Source organism: Cyprinus carpio, chromosome B1 (genome assembly GCF_018340385.1).
Source record: "Cyprinus carpio isolate SPL01 chromosome B1, ASM1834038v1, whole genome shotgun sequence".
Lineage (NCBI taxonomy): Eukaryota > Metazoa > Chordata > Actinopteri > Cypriniformes > Cyprinidae > Cyprinus > Cyprinus carpio.
In genome coordinates, this window is record NC_056597.1 from 24,590,937 (window position 1) to 24,611,598 (window position 20,662).

Sequence of the window (20,662 nt, forward strand, 5' to 3'; positions counted from 1 at the left end):
ACCCGTCACACTGCACTTTTCTACAGCAGGAAAAGAAAAAACACACACAAAAAAAACAACTTTCTCAGAACGTTCTGGCAAGGTTCTCTCAAAGTTATAAACAAACATGGTTCATTACAGAGCGTTTGTTCAAAGTTGTCTTTAATAACATTTGCAAAATGGTAATGTTATTTATATATCATTAAAAATCTTTTTTTTTAATGTTTTAATATATATATTATTATTATTATTATTATTATTATTATTATTATTATTATTATTATTATGGTTATACATACGTAAAAGGGAACCTTTCATTTGATCACTTTGCAAACATTATGTGGATGTTACTTTTGAATGTTCTCTGAACGTTCTGAAACGAAAAACCGTCCAACTCATTTTTCTTTTTTCAGAAATAAAGAGTTCTTTGAATTATGTATAATTTTAAATTTTTCACAAAACTATGTTCAAAGAACGTTTTGCTAATGTTTCATTAATTTACGAAAATGTAATTTCTGAAATGTTCTGAGAATTTCAAAATTGGCCAATATTTAAAATGTTTTGAAAATTTTTTTTTTTTTTTTTTTTGGTTATACGAACATTAAAGGAACATGTAAACATTATGGGAACGTTACTTTTAAATGTTCTCTGGACATTTTGAAACAAGTAGGAACATTTAAAAGCATTAGATGAACATCCAACTAAAAATTTTCCATAAAAAGTTCCATGAACGCTGTATAAATACTGTGCTAATGTTTGGAAAAATTATTATAACAAACGTTCTATTGACATTATTGGAAGAACATTTGCCAGCTTTTTAAGTAAAGAATCCAAGAATATTCCTTATTAGCCGGGTTATTAACTCATTCATTCAAAAGTAGCGTTACCCTAATGCTTGCAAAATGCTAAAATGGGATGTTCCCTTAATGTTTCTGATAACGTTCGAATAACAAATAAATGAATAAAAAAAATTAACCATTTAAAAAATGGATGTTTTGAATATTCAGAGAATGTGTTCAAAGCTTAATGGGAACATTAGTAAAACATTCTTAATCAAATAGGGTTTTTTTTTTTTTTTTTTTTTTTTTTGATGGCTCCTATACCATTCATGTCTTCAGCTCCAGCTGTTATCATTCAGGTTTAAAACAGCAGAATTCTTATTTGAAGTGAACTATCTCTTTTTCATGGACAGACTTTGTATTCTTTGCAACAAAACAAAACTTGCAATTTGCAGAATATAAAGTGAAAAAGTAGCAGCTGAATCCTTTGGTCTCTGAGAGGCCTTCCGGGGGAAGGGTGGATGGGAAGTGTTAAATCTTCCCTCCTGTAGATCACAGCCGGGTCACGGTCCGAGCACACGGCCTGCGACGAGTGAAGACCAGTCTCTCAAGTGTTTCCTCCGCTTAAAAGTTGAGGCCTCTAACAAAAACGTTATGCTAACATTCCCATTAAGTTATGAAAATGTTGATTCAGAATATTCTCTGAACATGGGTCTAACAAAAATGTTGTGCTAACATTTTGTTTTTTTTTTTTTTTTTTTTTTAATGTTTAGTAGCTTAAAAAACTTATTTTGTAAAAACTGAACATTAAAGTAACATGCCCCATTGTATCATTTTGCAAACATTATGGAACGTTACTTTTAAATGTTCTCTGAACATTCTGAAACAATTAGAAACATTTAAAATATTTAGAACTAAAACATTTAATATATAAACATATAATGTAAATGATGTATACATAACATAACATTCTGAGTACATTACTAAAGAGCAGATGCGTCTGAATGAGCGTTGTGTTAATGTTACTGGAAGATTGTTTGTTCATATTCTTACCAGAATGTTAGCTGGGTATAAATGTTGTTGCTTTGCTAGCCTATAAACAATGATATGGATATTTACATTGCATTATCTGTATCTTGACATGTCTGTCTGTGACCCTTGAGCAGTTTTTGGGTCGTGATCCACCTGATTTAAAGCAGATCTGCAGTGAACTGTGTGTCAGCTTCTGCAGTGTTTCTCTCTGCTGAGTTTAGTGTCAGGATTAATTCTCGATCTGTATTTGTTTAACACCTGGAGCTGAAGGCGTGAATGAAATAAGAGCCATCTGAAGGTGTTTTTTGTACGCTGTTTGTCTTATGGCTGGATGTATTGACCAGTCCTGCTTCTACGAGTCAGTCGAGTCAGATTATTTCTTTTAACAGTGTATTAAGTATGATCCAGAATGAAGTTTAAAGTGATATTGACTGAAACTGGCAGGAATCTTGCCAAACTGTGCTTTCAAAATTTCAACTCAGAGGAAAAATCAAAGGCCGGAAAGAAAGGCACATAGATCAATGCTGCCCTCTATTGAGAGTTTAATGTCTCCTCCTCATGTCATGTATAATGTGTTCTTATCTGGATATGTAATATAAATAAAATATATTTTTTTGTGTGATTTTTTTATGTGTGTATATATATATATATATATATATATATATAATATATATATATATATATATATATATACACACATCAGAAATAGAAATCTTTAAATAAAAGTATTAATTTGTATCATTTCTTTATATATATATTTATATTTCTATATACATCAAAGACACCCCCCCCCAAAAAAAAAATAATAAATAAAAATAAATAAAAATAAAAATAATGTTTTAAATAATGATAATGATAATATCTAGAATCAGAATTAGCTTTATTCACCAGGTGTGCACAAACACACAGGGATTTTTTTTTTTTTTAAGGTGTTCCTGCTACATACACACAAACAATGCATACCTACACATCTGACATGAGAACAGAATAAAAATAAAATAAAATTAGTAAGACTTAGCAATAAATAATGTGTATGAATCTGGAACAGTAGATTTATTTTTACAGATTTGTGCATTTTTACTCTATATAGAACTGTATAAATAAAGAGATATGCATATGTATTTACATAATACTTGAGAAAGACAATCGTTTAAGATATAGAATGATTAACGGAAATGAATTACAGAACACAGGTAATGATTCATGTGTTAGCTGTTTAAGCTGGAGATGGCATGGGAGAGAAACTGTTTTTATGTCTAGATGTTCTAGTGCACAGAGATCTGCAGCGTCTGAGGGTGACAGGAGAAGTGCACACAGGCCACAGGTGTGTCCGGGGTGAGAGGGGTCTGTGAAATTTTTTGATGTTACCTGTGCCCGTTTTCTTCACTCTGGAGTTGTACAAGTCCTGAAGGACTGGGCAGGTGCACACCAATGATCCTTTCTGCTGCGGTCCTAATAGTCCGTTTGCGTCCTCTTACAAATCTGATGTGCTGGCTGACCCAAAACCAGACAGTTATTTCTTTTTTTAAAAGAGCACAGCAGAACAGACTCAATAATAGCTGAGTATATTTGCTGTATTTTGGATCAAATAAATGTAGGCTTGGTGAGCAGAAGAGAATTATTTATAAAAAAACTTTAAAAATCGTCATTGGTTGTATATAGTAGGCTATATAGGATACATACATATATATCATTCATTCATTCATTTCTATAGCACAAATAAACACAAGAGGAGTTGACCACTGTGCTTTACAGAGTATAAAACTAAGATAAAAAAAAAAAGAAAAAACCTGTAAAGCTCTGGCCTTTCTGCAGATTCAGGAATACCTAAATAAAAGTGAAGTAAAGTGAGTCATTTGATTTATCACTCGCTGCATGCAAAAATTACATGTTTTATTGCTTGTCTTTTATGAGCCCCTCTTGTATCTATAATTGAGAGTTTGCAAACAGCACGTGGACGCTCTAACCAGGGCCATCTGGAGCGGCTCACGCTCGCACGGACAAAATAAAAGCACTTATTTCTTATATATATACTTCGGTTGGGATGTATATGACAATATATGTATAAAATTGCACATACAAGAAGTGTCACTGATTTGGGATTTACAAATATGAAAAATTATATACACTGTGTCTTCACGTTACCATAAGGTGTAAAGTATCGATCTTAAGTTGTTTTTATAATATTTCCATTATGATTCACAATCAAAAAATCGACGCGGGGTCATGGCATACGAATCCATGTTGAAAAACTACGACTCCCATAATGCACCTTGTGACAGTAGCCGGAAGCGCTGCATTCAGAGTCCACGCGCTTGTTGTGTTTGAAAACCATGCTCTTGGAGCAGACAGGGTACAGAAACACCTTCAAGTATCACATATAATATAAAGTTTTAAAAGACATGGTCTATATCAGAAAGTTTAAAATATTATAAATAACGATTAGAGTGCGCGACAGTCAAAAAGATGTGGTAATACCATAGTATTCCGACAATCCCATGGTAGCGTTGCTTAACAGGATCACAAACCATGGTCTTTACATGGGTTACAGCAAAGTACTAAAATAATACTGTTGTATTATCATGGTACTGTCTCCACAAATCCATGGTAATACCCTGGTACTTTTTTGTTAATGCTGTTCTGTGTTTTATGTAAATGTCACGTTACATTTTTATAATAATTATGTTATGTACTGTGAGATATATTTGAAAAATTCCATGTACTCTGATATTACCAAAGTAATATAACAATGACATGGTACTGCTATTGTAAAGTACCTTTTATAATGAGTGCAAGAAGGGAATTTTAAAACAGCTGAATTGTTCATGCGTCCCCATTAAAATACCATGTTATACTAAAGTACCATAGTTTGTAAGAAAATAAACAAACAACAATATTAAAAACACAGTTATGACTAAAATAGGGTTTATTTATATATATATATATATATATATATATATATATATACTATAATATATATATATATATATATATACACACACACAATACACACACACACGCACACAATACACACACATATTTTGTAAACAAAAAACTTATTTTGGATGCAACTAATCGCGATTAATCGTTTGCCAGCACTGATAGATAGATAGATAGATAGATGGATGAAGTAAAAAAAAAACAGATAAAAAATACAAAACATGGTGTTTATGGCATAAATCATTTCATTTCCTTATTTTTTTAAAACATGTACTACAGTATTTGCCTTGAAAATACCATAGTAAATAAATGGTGCTCATTCAGTGTAAAATGCATTTCAGTATAAAAAAAAGTTAAAATAATTTACAGTAAAAAATAAAAAATGTATAATTATGAAAGTAAAAAAATATGACAAAAACAAAATTATGTTGAATTTGAGATACTAAATTGTATTACTTTTCATGTCATAATTTTTACTGAATTTTAATGTTTTCCTATTAAAAGTGTACCGCTTTATTCTTTGAAGTGTTTTGAAAATACCATAGTAAATTAATATGGTACTCATTCAGTAAAAAAAAAAAAAATGTATTAATAAATACATATTAGTGCTGTCAAACAATTAATCGCATATGTGTGTGTACTGTGCATATTTATTATGTATATGCATGTATATATTTAAAAAATGTATACATGCGTGTGTGCATTTATATGTACATAATAAATATGCACAGACATAACACACATGTATTATGTAAACAAAAACTTTTATTTTGAATGAGATTAATCGTTTGACAGCACTAATATATATATATATATATATATATGTATCGATGTACCATAGTTTTACCGTCACTGTACCATGGTATCAGCACAATATGTTCTGTGCTGGCTGTATGAAAGGACAGAATTATTCCAGAAGTTTATGTGACAGGAGCGATGCGTGTTCAGACAGATGCTGCGTACATTTATAGACTTCATTAAGACATTGTAAACTTCTCCTCTCTTAATTCGCTTGTTTTCAAGAGCAGATTTGATACACGCTCGGGGCTTTTAACATTCACACCATCGAGCGCTCCAGCGTGCCAGAGCTCAGAAAATATATCCATAAAAGCCCCAATCAAGCCGTTTGCGTGTGAAAAGACACTTAAAGCCAGATTGCGGCGGGTTCGTTAGCGAGCGAGGCGCATAAAATCTGTTCAGAGACGTCTGACACCCGACCAGCAGAACTGGACCTTGTTTGTGAACCCCATTAATAACTTGCATTATTTTAAAATATCATGTATGAAAATATCTCAATATGATGTCCACGGTACAGTATATGGTTTTATTGAGATATAAATAAAAAAGAAGAGGAAATGAAGACTTGGGGAAAAAAGGACTTAAATTATTCTCTATCGAATGCACTTTGATAATTCAAAATGAAGAGCTTTAATGGGTTAGTTCACCAAAAATGAAAATTGGCCCATGTTTTACTCACCCTCGAGGCATCCTGGTTTTATATGACTTTCTTCTTTCAGACGAATCCATTCAGAGTTATATTAAAAATGATCCTTGCTCTTCCAGGTGTTAGAATGGGAGTAGGCTCGTGTTTTTGTTCAGCAGTCCAAAAGAAGTCAAATAAAGCGCATCTGTAATAAAATGTACCATGTACTTGTTTATCAGTTCCTAACAGAAACATAGGAGGTAGTTCAGCTTTGCATATGAAACTGATTATATGATATTAAAAGTATACATGATCTCACATAATGCAGTGCTAATTGACATAGCCTTTATCAAAATGAGATTTAATGCACATATTATGCGGTTTATTTGGTATGTTTAATTTTGTAATTTTTTGGATAGATTGGAGAAAGTTTCTTTCGTTTCTTTGCGAAATTGATCTAAATTGAAAATGTAAAACAAAACCCTAATTCAAAGAAGTAACACAAAATAAAAAAAAAATCTCATCGTATGTATAAAAATAAATATTAGTTTGTGTTTTTTCTTTTTATTTTTAGTTAGAGCCAATGAATTTTGCATTTTAATATCGATACAAAGATGGTTGATGGATGCGACATGAGCAGTTTCTAATCTAAATTAGATTGTATCATTTTGGAATCTGAAGCAAAAACAGAATGGTCTGACTTCAGTTTTGCTAATCTATACATAAAACATATCTGCATGAAACAGAAACAGCAGACGAGCTGAACGAGACGCAGATTCACTCTCTGCCAGCAGGTGGAGCTTTTGAACAGCAGTGATACAGTGTTTCCTTGGTTACCGCTGTAAACAAAACAGCTCTGCTCTTATGAACAGCAGTGATAGTGTTTCCTTGGTTACCGCTGTAAACAAAACAGCGCTACGCTTATGAACAGCAATGATACAGTGTTTCCTTGGTTACCACTGTAAACAAAACAGCTCTGCTCTTATGAACAGCAGTGATAGTGTTTCCTTGGTTACCGCTGTAAACAAAACAGCGCTACGCTTATGAACAGCAATGATGCAGTGTTTCCTTGGTTACCACTGTAAACAAAACAGCGCTGCGCTTATGAACAGCAGTGATAGTGTTTCCTTGGTTATGTAAACAAACAAAACAGCGCTTAACTAACGCTTATGAACAGCGAATGATGCCAGTGTTTCCTTGGTTACCGCTGTAACAAAAAACAGCGCAGTACCGCTTAATGAACACAATGATACAGTGTTTTCCTTGGTTACCACTGTAAACAAAAACAGCACTGCGCATTTATAAAACACTACTTTAATATGCATCGTTCAGAGGCAAGATGAAAAGAAAATACATCTAAACTTTTCTAAAGATAGTCAGTTCCCCTCAGAGATGCATTCATATAACACTGCTTACTCTTTATTTGTGTCGTGATTTGTTTAGCATCTTAACCAATTTGTATCATTCACCTAACTGTATTTCAATCAATTTTCTCAACCGGCTTGCGGTGAATCATTTACATCCCCTAATTAATCGGGGCAGCCCTATATCGCAGTATATTAGGATGTTGCAAAAAAAATCCATGTTGGTACATCCTGTTTTTTCCTTCACCATCAGGAAATGTTGCAAAATCCTGTACATCCCTGTTTTTCCCATCCGGCTGGCCACGGCGCTTTCACAGACGTGTATGAACCGGCCGAAGACTCGTTCCTGCTGATGGACGCTCTGGAGAAAGACGCCGAGCGGCTGAAGGGAAGCAGGTGAAGCTGCTAGACTCTCGACTCACTGGGCCTCATTTATAAAGCGTGCGTACAAACAAATTTGATCTCGGAGTGTGTGTACACATAAAGCCATGGTAATGTTCATATTTGTGACCCTGGAGCACAAAACCAGTCATAAGGGTCAATTTTTTTTAATTGAGGTTTATGCATCATCTGAAAGCTGAATAAATAATCTCTCCATTGATGTGTGGTTTGTTAGGAGGACAATATTTGAAAATCTGGAATCTGAGGGTGCAAAAAAATCTAAATATTGAGAAAATCATCTTTAAAGTTGTCCAAATGAAGTTCTTAGCAATGCATATTACTAATCAAAAATTAAGTTTTGATATATTTACATTAGGAAATTTACAAAATATCTTCATGGAATTGGCTTTGATTTTTGGCATAAAAGAAAAATGGATAACTTTGACCTACACAGTGTATACAGATTGTTTTGTTGTTGTGTTACTTATGACTGCTTTTGTGCTCCAGGGTCACATATGCTAATTAAATATATATTAGGGGGTGTTTACAAGGCGGAGATATGTCAGCAGTCAGCAGCGCACATTTTCAAGAGCATTTACGATTTATAAAAGTCACATCTGCAAGAGAGGCGTACAGTAGGCACGAGTTTTTGTGCGCACATTAGTTTTCTCTGAATCGCACTTATGCACTAAGAAATGATCTTAGAACAAATTTAGGACGATTTATGTTCCTTATTGTACAGCGTGGACTGTAAAACTACAAACCAGTATGTTCATAATTAAGATAATACATTAGAATAGTATGGTAAGATCAAGCAGGCCACTGTGTGTCTGGAGGTGGGCAGCGGGTCTGGAGTCATCTCGGCTTTCCTTGCGTCTGTGGTCGGGCCTGGAGCGCTGTATCTGTGAGTATAGACGGATCACGTGGGCTCCTCTCATCTCTGTTTGCACTCATGAAAGTCACTGGTTGTGTTTGTTCTGCAGCTGCACTGATGTGAATCCAGCGGCTGCGCAGTGCACTCTGCAGACGGCTCGGTGCAATCACCTGCAGCTGCAGCCAGTCATCACCGACCTGGTGAGACACAGCCACCTGCTGTTAATTATATACTAGAATTTATATATGCTTTTCTTTTTCTTTTTTTTACATATTATTTTATTTTATTTTATTGTAAATTAGCTTTTTATTTTTATATATTAAATTTAATTTTCATTTTAAGAGTTGTATTATGTGCTGTTGTCATTTTTTTTAAAGAAATTTAAGCACTATAGAACATTATTTTTATTCAGCTTTAGTTTTTCCATTTTAGTGCTTTTTGTTTATATTTTACTTTAGTTCTACTTTATTTTAATAACCAAAAAAAAAAAAATTTAGTACACACAGACACACATATGATTAATCGTAATTAATCGCATTCCAAAACTAACAGTTTTTGTTTACATAATATATTATGTGTACTATGTATATTTAAATGCACACACATACAGTACATATTACAGAAAATATTTACATGTATATACATTTATAATATTTTATATATAAATATATTTAATATTTTTTTTAAAGTATATTCAAATAGAAAACTATTATTTTAAGTTGTAATAATATTTCACAATATTACTGTTTTTCTGTATTTTTGATCAAATAAATGCAGGCTTGATGAGCAGAAGAAACTTCTTTCAAAAACATTAAAAAATAGTAATGTTTTTCCAAACTTTTGACCTGTACTGTATATACTGGTCAAAAATAAATCTTCTGCACACCAAGACTGCTTTTTTTTTTTTTTTTTTTGAGAAAAAAAAAAATTCTGTAAAAAACAGAAATGTTTTGTGAAACATTACAATTTAAAATATGTTTTCAATGTACATTTTATTATATTTTTTTAAAAATATGTGGTTTATAATTTTCATTTCAGTTAAGGAGAACAAGTTTTAATAGTCTAATATTTATGTTTTATTCTATTACAGCTGTACTTCAGTGAACAAGAACATGTTTGAATGGTTGTAGTTTTCATTAACTCTGGTCATTTGTGTTAAAAGCCGTTAGTTTAAGTGTGATTCTTCTTAAATGCTCGTGTGATGCTGCAGTGTTTCACATCATCACGAGTCCAGTGTGATTGAGCTCAGGTGGGCAGTCGCGGGATCGAGGCATCATGGGCCGGCGGGATCCGCGGTCGAGAGGTGATGGATCGAGTCTTTCCCATGATTCCACAGCTGCTGGCAGACCACGGCCTGTTTTATCTGGTGACTGTGTCAGAGAACCACCCAGCTGTGTTTCACTCTTACCTCACTTACAGTTTCACTCGCTCTATTGTGCGGTTTGATCATTTTTATTTATTAGATTGTTTATTTCATTTGAGTTGTTTTAGTACTTCAGGTTAAACTACTTGCTTTGGCAACTAGCTGAAATAAGTTTAATCTTTTTTTATACATGTGTCCCTGCAGCACAGAAGCAGTCATCAGTAGCACAGGTATATTTGTAGCAATAGACAACAATACATTGTATGAGTCACAATTATACATTTTTCTTTTATGGCAAAAATCATTAGGATATTAAGATAAGATCATGTTCCATGAAGATATTTTGTAAATTTCCTATCGTAAATATATCAAAACTTAATGTTTGATTAGTAATATGCATTGCTAAGAACTTCATTTGAACAACTTTAAAGATGATTTTCTCAATATTTAGATTTTTTAGCACCCTCAGATTCCAGATTTTCAAATATTGTCCTCCTAACAAACCAGACATCAATGGAATGCTTCATAAATACAGTAAAATACCTTTATGACTGGTTTTGAGGTCCAGGGTCACATTTGGTTTGATATGTTATTAGACTTGTGCCGGTATTCGGTAATGCGATATATCGCGGTAATGAAAATGCACGATATTGTTATCGTGGGCACTTTTAAATACCGTGAATAATTATATATTACAAATTATTCAGAATTTGGAATGCATTTTAAGAATACTTTTCCCATCAACTGCTCAAAATACACAACACCGCTGTATGCTGCTTGAAAGAAGCATGCGCCCTGATGTAAACAAGCACGCATGAGAAGCACATAGCAGAATACGTGAGAGACGCGCTGAATGAACGCACATTTACTCTCTGACAGCAGATGGCGCTAAAATGCAGCCCTTACCCCAAACTGATGCTATATAAATAAACTTGCCTTGAATGTTAATGCATTAACTAAGGTTAACTAATGAGGTCTTATTGTAAAGTGATACCTATTGGTCTTTAAAGTTATTTTGCACTTTGTGTAAAACTTTTAACGTAATACATTTTTTCTGTATTTCTTTATTGTATTTAAATGTTCAGTTATTTTTGTTATAAGAAAAAAGTTATTTAACCTGTTATACTGTATTATGACCACTTTTTGAAATTATATTTAAATACCGTGATAATACCGTACACCGTAACGAAAGCATGATCAATTAATCGCAACAGGAAAATTTGATACCGGCATATCCCTATATGTTATGCATCAGTATCTGTAGAGGTTTTGATCTGGACCGGTGATGTGTTGTGTAGCAGAGATCGTGGATGTGTTGAGAGACTCAGGACTGAACGGAGAGCTGTGTTTGACCCGTCAGGCTGGACACGAGAGACTCTCTATACTGCGTTTCAGTAAATCCTCACTGTTATCAACTGAAGCTGATGTTCTGAGGTTTCCATGAAGTCTGCTGGAGCTCAACAACTGGGTCTCAAGAACCTAGTTAGTGAGCAGCACGTGTTCCCTATCGAGGGTTAAACGCTCTTACTGACCTGCACTGAGATCCAGAGCACACGGCACTACCCAGAATGCCACTGTCATCAATCACTGTATTAAACATGATTTTTTTTTTTAGTCTTGGTTGTTTTTTTTTTGTTTTTTTTTTCATAAAAGGTTAATTTTACAAAAAAAGAGAGAAGAGTCAACATATAATAAAGAACAAAATTAAGGGAAAAACTTTAGAGTAATCGTATATTTTATCCAGTCGTAATAAAGATGGGATATAATTTCTTTTTTATAAAATAAACAAAAAGATACTTTTAATATTTTTATTTAGATTTTTAATGCACATTTTAGTAGTTTTTGTTGGTGTTTTAAAGTGTCAGAATAAACTAAAATAACTAAAAAATATATATATATATATGTATATATATATATATATAAATATATAAAAAATAAAAATAACTGAACAAAAAGGGAAAAATGTAGCAGCAGTTATTCATGTTGTTCCCATCATACTTTAATATGACTGGATATAAAGACGGAAATATATATTTTTTTTTTCAAAAATGAAGTTAAATGTGTTTTTGTTGGTGTTTTAAATGTCTATATAGTTTTTATTTCAATTTTGTAATACTTTTTTTTTTTTTTTTAAGAAATTGTATATACACCAGTCAAAGCTTTGGAATAAAGATGTTTGATGTTTTTGCGTTAAGTCTGAAAATCAAAAATACAGTAAAAACATATTGTGAAAATATACAATTTGCTGTATTTTTGATTCACTCAATGGACACACACACACACACACACACACACACACACACATATATATATATATATATATATATATATGAACTGAACGTTATAGTTGAATGGATGAATCATTTTTTAAGCCTTAAATTGAAAGTGGGTATATTGAAAGATATGAATAATGATATTTTACATTACATTATTAATGGAGGTGATACAGTGACGCTTTCAGACGGTTGAAAATAAATGCTGACATCTGAACAGAAGTATATGCATATTAATATATCCATAAATAACCTTAACAGCAGGTCTGTATTTAAAGAAAATAAGCAGGATTTCTGGAACAAAGCAGCATGAACAGAAGTATTAACAAAGCAGCAAGTGATTAAACATTTGAATGATTATGTATTGATAATAAGATGATATACAATCTCTGCGAATCAAAGCCATTTATATCAGTTTATGTTGTAATGTTTTGTTTCTGTGTTTAGGACCTCCTTGAAAATAAGAAATAACGTCTCAGTTTCTGTAATGTTTTTGTAATCAGGTTTCTGCTTGATAAATGATCTCAGGGGCTTGTGTTCTGCATGATACCATGTTTAATATTCTTAAACGAGTGAGAACAATAATAATAATAATAATAAAAAGATCAGGTTTGTCTGAGAGCAGTGCAAGTTTAATGCTGATCTAGTTCTGTTACATGCAGGGAATAATTCTCATCATGTACATCTCAAATAACTCAAGCGTTCCTCAACAGAGGATCTAGAGTACAGTAGTGTTATAACAAGCGTGTGTGTTTATCCCTGAGCGCTGTGGCTCCACACGATCCTCCCGTCGTCTCGCAGCTTCGCCGCGCCGCTGCACACACCAGCTCCAGGGCTGCTGGGAAAGCCCGATGCTCCGCCTCCCGGATGCGCTCTGATAGGCTGTCCTCTGTGTCCGTCACCAGGATGGGCACCGCCTCCTGAACCACGATCGCTCCTGCGTCCACTTCCTCCTGCCGGACCAGTCAAATTCACCATCATATTTCACTCCTGGCTTACGATCATTAATCACAAATAAAACCAAAAATAATAAAATTAATGTTATGTGAACTAATATTATCGATTGGATCAAAAATACAGCAGTCCAGGAAATATTTCAATTCATTTCATTACATTTAATAAAGAACTAAAACGAGTAAAAGTAAATAAACAAAAATTGCTAAAACTGGTACCGTAAAACTAAAACACTAAAATAAATAAATAAAAATCATAAATTCTTAATATTTAATAAAAACCCAAAACCTCATTTAAACTTTTTTAACTAGTTTCCCTTTTTTCATCTTCATTTCTCATTTTTGTTTAGTTTAACTTGCGGTACTAAAGCTAAACAAAATAAAACAATATACAACTTTAAATGGTCAAAAACTAATAAAATAAAAATAAAATTCATAAACACTGCAGATATGTAGCATCACTGATTTCAGATTGCTCCGTGAAAAATGTCACGTAAAATGTGGATTTGTCAGAATGAGACGTTTACTAGAAAATGCCACCAGCATTATTAAGTTAACTAAAACCATTTAAAAATATATATAAATAATAGAAATTTTTTTTTTTAATTGTTGCTTGAAATTAAAAACATTACATAAAATATAATAAAAAATTAAATATAAAAAAAGATTAAATAAAAAGTAGTTTAATCTGAATTACTAAAATAACTAAAATGAAAAACTAAATCTAATAATATAAAAAAAAAAAAAAAAAAATGACTAAAATGCACAACAAAATTACTAAAACTTCAACTGAAATTAAAGTGAAAAAAAAAAAAAATGTACTAAAATAAAATCGAATTTAAAACCGTAAGAAACATTTGTAAGAGTGTGTCAGTGCTGGTAAGAAGAGACGGACCGCCACGAAGTGCACCGTGCATCCGGTGAGTCTGACTCCGGCCTGAAGAGCCTGTTTCTGAGCGTTCACTCCTCTGAAGGACGGCAGCAGCGACGGGTGGACGTTCAGCATCTTCCCTGATCAACGACCACACATCATGCATTTATATGACTGGAAAATACGACACCGCTGTTCAACACAGAAATCAGGTTATTATTTCTTGTAAACAAAACAGTTTCTTCAGAGGTTTTTTTCTGAAGAAGAAAATAAATAAAATAAAAATAGAAGTTAAATATTCTAAAATATTTTTAATTTATTTTTTTTTTTCCTTTCCTCAACAGTGTTATTTTAATATCATTAAGGTATTATAATTGTATTATGATTTTTAACGGAGTCTTAGTAATTCATTATAATTTTGGTACATTTTATTAATTTTGAAGGTTTTTTTTTGTTAATTAGTTTGAGTTTATTACTAAATGAAAATGCGAAATGTTGCCTTGACAACTAGCTGATGGTGTTCTATTTTATTTGTTAATATTTATTTTATTTCAAAAATATATATATTTTTTATGGCAAATGTTGCCTTGACAACTATGTGACGGTGTTCTATTTTATTTTTTTATATTTATTTTATTTAAAAAATAATTTATTGCAAATGTTGCCTAGACAACTAGGTGACGGTGTTATATTTTATTTGTTAATATTTATTTTATTTCATATATATATATAATATATATATATATTATATATTTTTTTTTTTTTTTTTTTTCTATGGCAAATGTTGCCTTGACAACTAGGTGACAGTGATCTATTTTATTTGTTAATATTTATTTTTTTATGTTTTTACTTTAATTACTATATATTATCATCTTTACTACAGTAACCCTGGTCCTCAATATCACTTGGCATCCTGTCAGTTCTATAATGACATCATTCTGCAGGAAGTGACATCATCTTGGAGGGAAATGAATGTGTATTATCAGTTTTAGTTGGTCTGTGTCAGTCTAAATCAAATAAAGCAGAGAGGATGAGTGTTTTTTTCTGACCCTCACCGCTCCACTTCTTGATGAAGTTTTCCCGTCAGGATGCGCATGAAGCCTGCCAGACACACCAGCTCCACACCCAGCTCCTCCAGGACTTTATCAATGGTGCCGTCGAACTCGGCTCTGCTGCCGCACAGCTTATGATCCACCACCTGACCCCAAAACAAGTTTATTTTAATACTGAGATATTATTATAGTTTTATTTGTACAGCTTCTCTTTTCACTTTAATTTATTTTGTTGTGCTTTTGTCATTTTTTACTACTTACACACTTACAAATGTCTATATAGAGATATAAAAACTCTCTTATGTGCAATTTAAATGTAATTTTATATTATGTTTTTTTTTTCAAGTTTACATGTGAATTACATCATTAAAAAGTTTATATAGAAACTCAAAATATTATAATTTTTTTAAATTACATATTTTTTTTAATGTTTAAATATTAATTAATAAATAAATTGATTCATTTAATTATGGTTAATTATTTAACCCTTAACTGTCACCCTCATTTTAGATCATAGACGTGAATGTGCACTATTAAAACTTAAATCGTAATAATTCATGAACGAAAACATTTTGTAATATGATTTTGATGCACCATGTCCAATGGTAATGCAATGTCTGATTCAAAAAAAAAAAGGCTTTCACTGGATAATTTTTTTTCCACTGATATATACTTTATGATGATTTCTAAAGCGTGATGGGGATAAAGGCAATGAAAAAGGGTGCACTCTTATCATAAATTAATCTATTACTGTTGCTACATAATTTGCAACAAAACAACAGTGGTAAAATATCTATAATTACAACATATAGTTTGTCATGATTAGATTAGGATTTATTTGTAATATAGTGAAGTAAACTTTCCACTGAGGGGACAGTTAAGAGTTAAGAATGATTCGGGTTTAATTTATTTAATAAATGTAAATCGTTACGATAGGACATTATTTGGCAGAGATGCAACTATTTGAAAATCTGGAATCTGAGGGTGCAAAAAAATCTAAATATTGAGAAAATCTTCTTTAAAGTTGTTCAAATGAAGTTCTTAGCAATGCATATTACTAATCAAAAATTAAGTTTTGATATATTTATGGTAGGACATTTACAAAATATCTTCATGGAACATGATCTTTACTTAATATCCTAATGATTTTTGGCATGAAAGAGAAATGTATAATTGTGACCCATACAATGTATTGTTGTCTATTGCTACAAATATACCTGTGCTGCTGCAGGGTCACATATAATTTTTGTTTCTCATCTCAGTGAACACGTGGGTTAGGGTTTGAGTGTGTTTGAGACAGACCCGCGTCTGAATGCCGGCGAGAGCGGCTCTCTTCAGTCCAGTGACGGCCGGTCTGTTGGAGATCACCAGCACGATCTCGGCTGAACTCCAGGGTTTCTTCGCCTGCTCCATCAGCGCCTGCAGGTTAGTTCCTGTCAGACAGCAGAGCGTCACAGATCACGTCTGTATTCACTAGGGATGCAACACTACAGTTAGTCCACGGTTTAATACGCACCTCACTTTTTAACCACGGTTTTCGGTACGGCTCTGATAGCTCAGCACATCAGTGTTTTTTTTTTGTTTTTTTTTAACACATTAACAACATAAACCTCTGCACACTGGAAAAAGCCTGGATTATTATAAATCTGCTTAACATTTCTTTTTGAAAGAGGTATTTTTTTTTCCCGGTTTGTACCCAAAATAGGATGGATTGGCCATTATTGAGCGCTATAAACACATGTGAAGTGTGTTTCATTCATACTGGACACCAGAGGGCGCCCTCGCGCAGTAAATCCACATATGCATCACAGAGGTCATAGAACTGATGTCGTTCCAGGAAAACCCTGATACAGATAAAGGCATCGCTATCACTGTAACCGAATAAAAAAAAAAGATATAACGTTAAATGTTTTGAATGATGAAATGTAAGGACAATAAACACTCACTTATCAGTTCTTCAGGCCATCTCAGGTTTTTATATAATGATTAAGTATATTTGTAAGCCATTTCTAATCACACAGCCTTTATTACAGTATAGAATATATTTTCTGCCTCGTTCTGTGATAAGAAGCCACATCAGATCACAAAACTGTCATTTCACACACTCGACTGATGTTACGTAGTAAAAACTAGTTATAATGTTCTCTACTCACACACACACACACACACACACACACACTCACGCACGCACACACACACACACACAGGCACACTCGCATATACTCACTCACTCACACACACACAAACACACACACACACACACACTCAACACACACTCACACACACACACACACACACACACACTCGCATACTCACACTCACACACTCGCACACAAACACTTGCACATACTCACGCACACACACACACACACAAAAGTGTGACACACACACACTCGCACATACTCATACTCACACTCACACAGACAAACACGCACACTTGCACATACTCACATATACTCACACTTACTCACACACACACACGCACAAACACTCACTCACACACACACACACACACACACACACACACACACACACACTCTCTCGCACATACTCACACTCACTCACTCACACACAAACACTTGCACATACTCACACTCACACTCACGCACACACACTCACAGGCACACTCGCACATACTCATACTCACACTCACACAGACAAACACACACTCGCACATACGCACATATACTCACACTCACACTTACTCACACACACACACACACACACACACATATACACACTCAACACACACACACACTCACTCACACACACACACGCACACACACACACACTCGCTCAAAACACACACACACACACACACACACACACACACACACACACACACTCACACGTACTCACTCACACACACACACACACACACACTCGCATACTCACACTCACACACTCGCACACAAACACTTGCACATACTCACGCACACACACACACACACAAACACACACACACTCGCACATACTCATACTCACACTCACACAGACAAACACGCACACTTGCACATACTCACATATACTCACACTTACTCACACACACACACACAAACACTCACTCACACACACACACACACACACACACACACACACACACACACACACACTCGCACATACTCACACTCACTCACTCACACACAAACACTTGCACATACTCACACTCACACTCACGCACACACACTCACAGGCACACTCGCACATACTCATACTCACACTCACACAGACAAACACACACTCGCACATACGCACATATACTCACACTCACACTTACTCACACACACACACACACACACACACACACACACACACACTCAACACACACACACACACACACACACACACACACACACACACACACACACACACACACACACACTCACACGTACTCACTCACACACACTCACACACTCTCACACACAGCCAATTTTGATAGAAATAAATCACCCGGATATTAATTAAAAGCAAAATAAAAAAAACTCAATTCATGAGTGCATATTGAACCGTAGATGTCGTACCGAACATGTGTGACATCACTAGTATTCACGTGTGTGTGATTCACAGACGATACACACCGGTTCCTGAGATCAGGACAGCTACTCTGGTCCTCTGGCGCGAGGCCTGTTCTCCGTGATGAGCCTCGTTCTGCAGAGCGCTGGTGTCCGGCGAGCGACTCGGACTGTCCTTTAGACTCCGCTCCAGGTTCCTGATCAGCACCGCTGCGGCTCCTGGACACACACACAACAATATTAGTCTAACGGTGGTTCATTAACATTACACCGCATGCTCCTTTAGTCATAACATGAATACATGCATACTGTACATGTAATGAAAATAGCGAATCTAAGCTGAGGTCCAGTTTGAATTTGTCTGACAATGAAAAGACTAGGTTATAATTTCACACCACAATTGGGCAGAAATAAATTAAATTTTATTTTGCTTAAAAGAAAATTAAGATTTATTTGCATTCATTATAATACTGTTTTAAACATTTAAATATTTATTTTCAAATTTAAATACAAAAATAATGAAAAAGAAAACACAATTTGTTTCTCTTTCTTTCTCTCTCTATATATATACTGTATTTATACACATACATATACACACATACACACATTTTTTATTATTATAATCTTTATTATTTTTTTGCTATACATTAAAAAAGATACACAAACACAAAATCACTAAAACAATTTTTTTTATAATAATCATATTAATAATAATATTTTTTGCATAGCAAATTTTATTCCAACACTTATAATAATAATAATAATAATAAAAAAAAAAAAAAAAAAAAAAAAAAATATATATATATATATATATATATATATATATATATATATATAAATGGATTTATATTACAGAGAGTTTAGTGCTTAATTGTGACAGAAATATTAAAATCTTGTGCTAATAAAATTCCATAAAAATATGCAATAGCAAAATCTTAAAGAAAAAGGCTCCATACAAAATATTTATAATCAGAATTATTTCTAATTAGCATTACTGAATGTATGTTTTTGTATGCCAGAATACATGTATGCATGTAGTCAAATACTGATTGATTGATTGATTGATTGATTGATTGATCATTACAGTAATAATTTGTTTTTTAACCCCCAAAGCACTGCTCTTATACATCAAGTAATCATTCATATAAATAAAAAAAAAAAAGTCTTAATAGTTTAGGAGTTTACACAAAAAATGCATAAAATTGAAAAGCAAAAAAATTCTAAAAACATCTTTTAGGCTTAATTTACTGTATGCACACTCTATGTTTAGGTTGCAGTATGGCGGTGAATCGGGCGTCGGTGTCTCACCGGGCGGTCTGTGGGCGAGTGAACCCACGATCCAGGCCTCCTCCTGGTCCTGCAGCAGCCGCAGCACCCGCTGTGCTTCCGGTTTGCTGACCACCAGCACAGCGCCCAGACCGCAGTTAAACGTGCGGCTCATCTCGTCCAGCGACAGACCGCCCTCCTGCTGCAGCCACCAGAACACAGCCGGCATCCTCCAGCGGCACGCGTCTGAAACACGCCACAGTCCACATCATTCAAACACACCCCCGACATTCCAGCCCCCGCTCCAACCTTTCAAAAGATTATGAAAATAGATACTTGAAAATAAATAAATATTTTAGCATTTTTATTAAGTGCAAACTACAAACCCCTACAAACTACAAACCCCATCTGTGTCCCTGCAGCACAGAAGCAGTCATCAGTAGCACAGGTATATTTGTAGCAATAGACAACAATACATTGTATGGGTCACAATTATAGATTTTTCTTTTATGCCAAAAATCATTAGGATATTAAAAGTAAAGATCATGTTCCATGAATATATTTTGCAAATTTCCTACCGTAAATATATCAAAACTTAAT

The 20,662-nt window shown here is 33.7% G+C and overlaps 1 pseudogene; it reads right to left on the minus strand.

Annotated features, from left to right (window-relative positions):
- Positions 1–13,018: 13,018 nt before the first annotated feature.
- The window catches only part of LOC109063065, a 29,086-nt pseudogene continuing 21,442 nt past the window's right edge, over positions 13,019–20,662 (minus strand).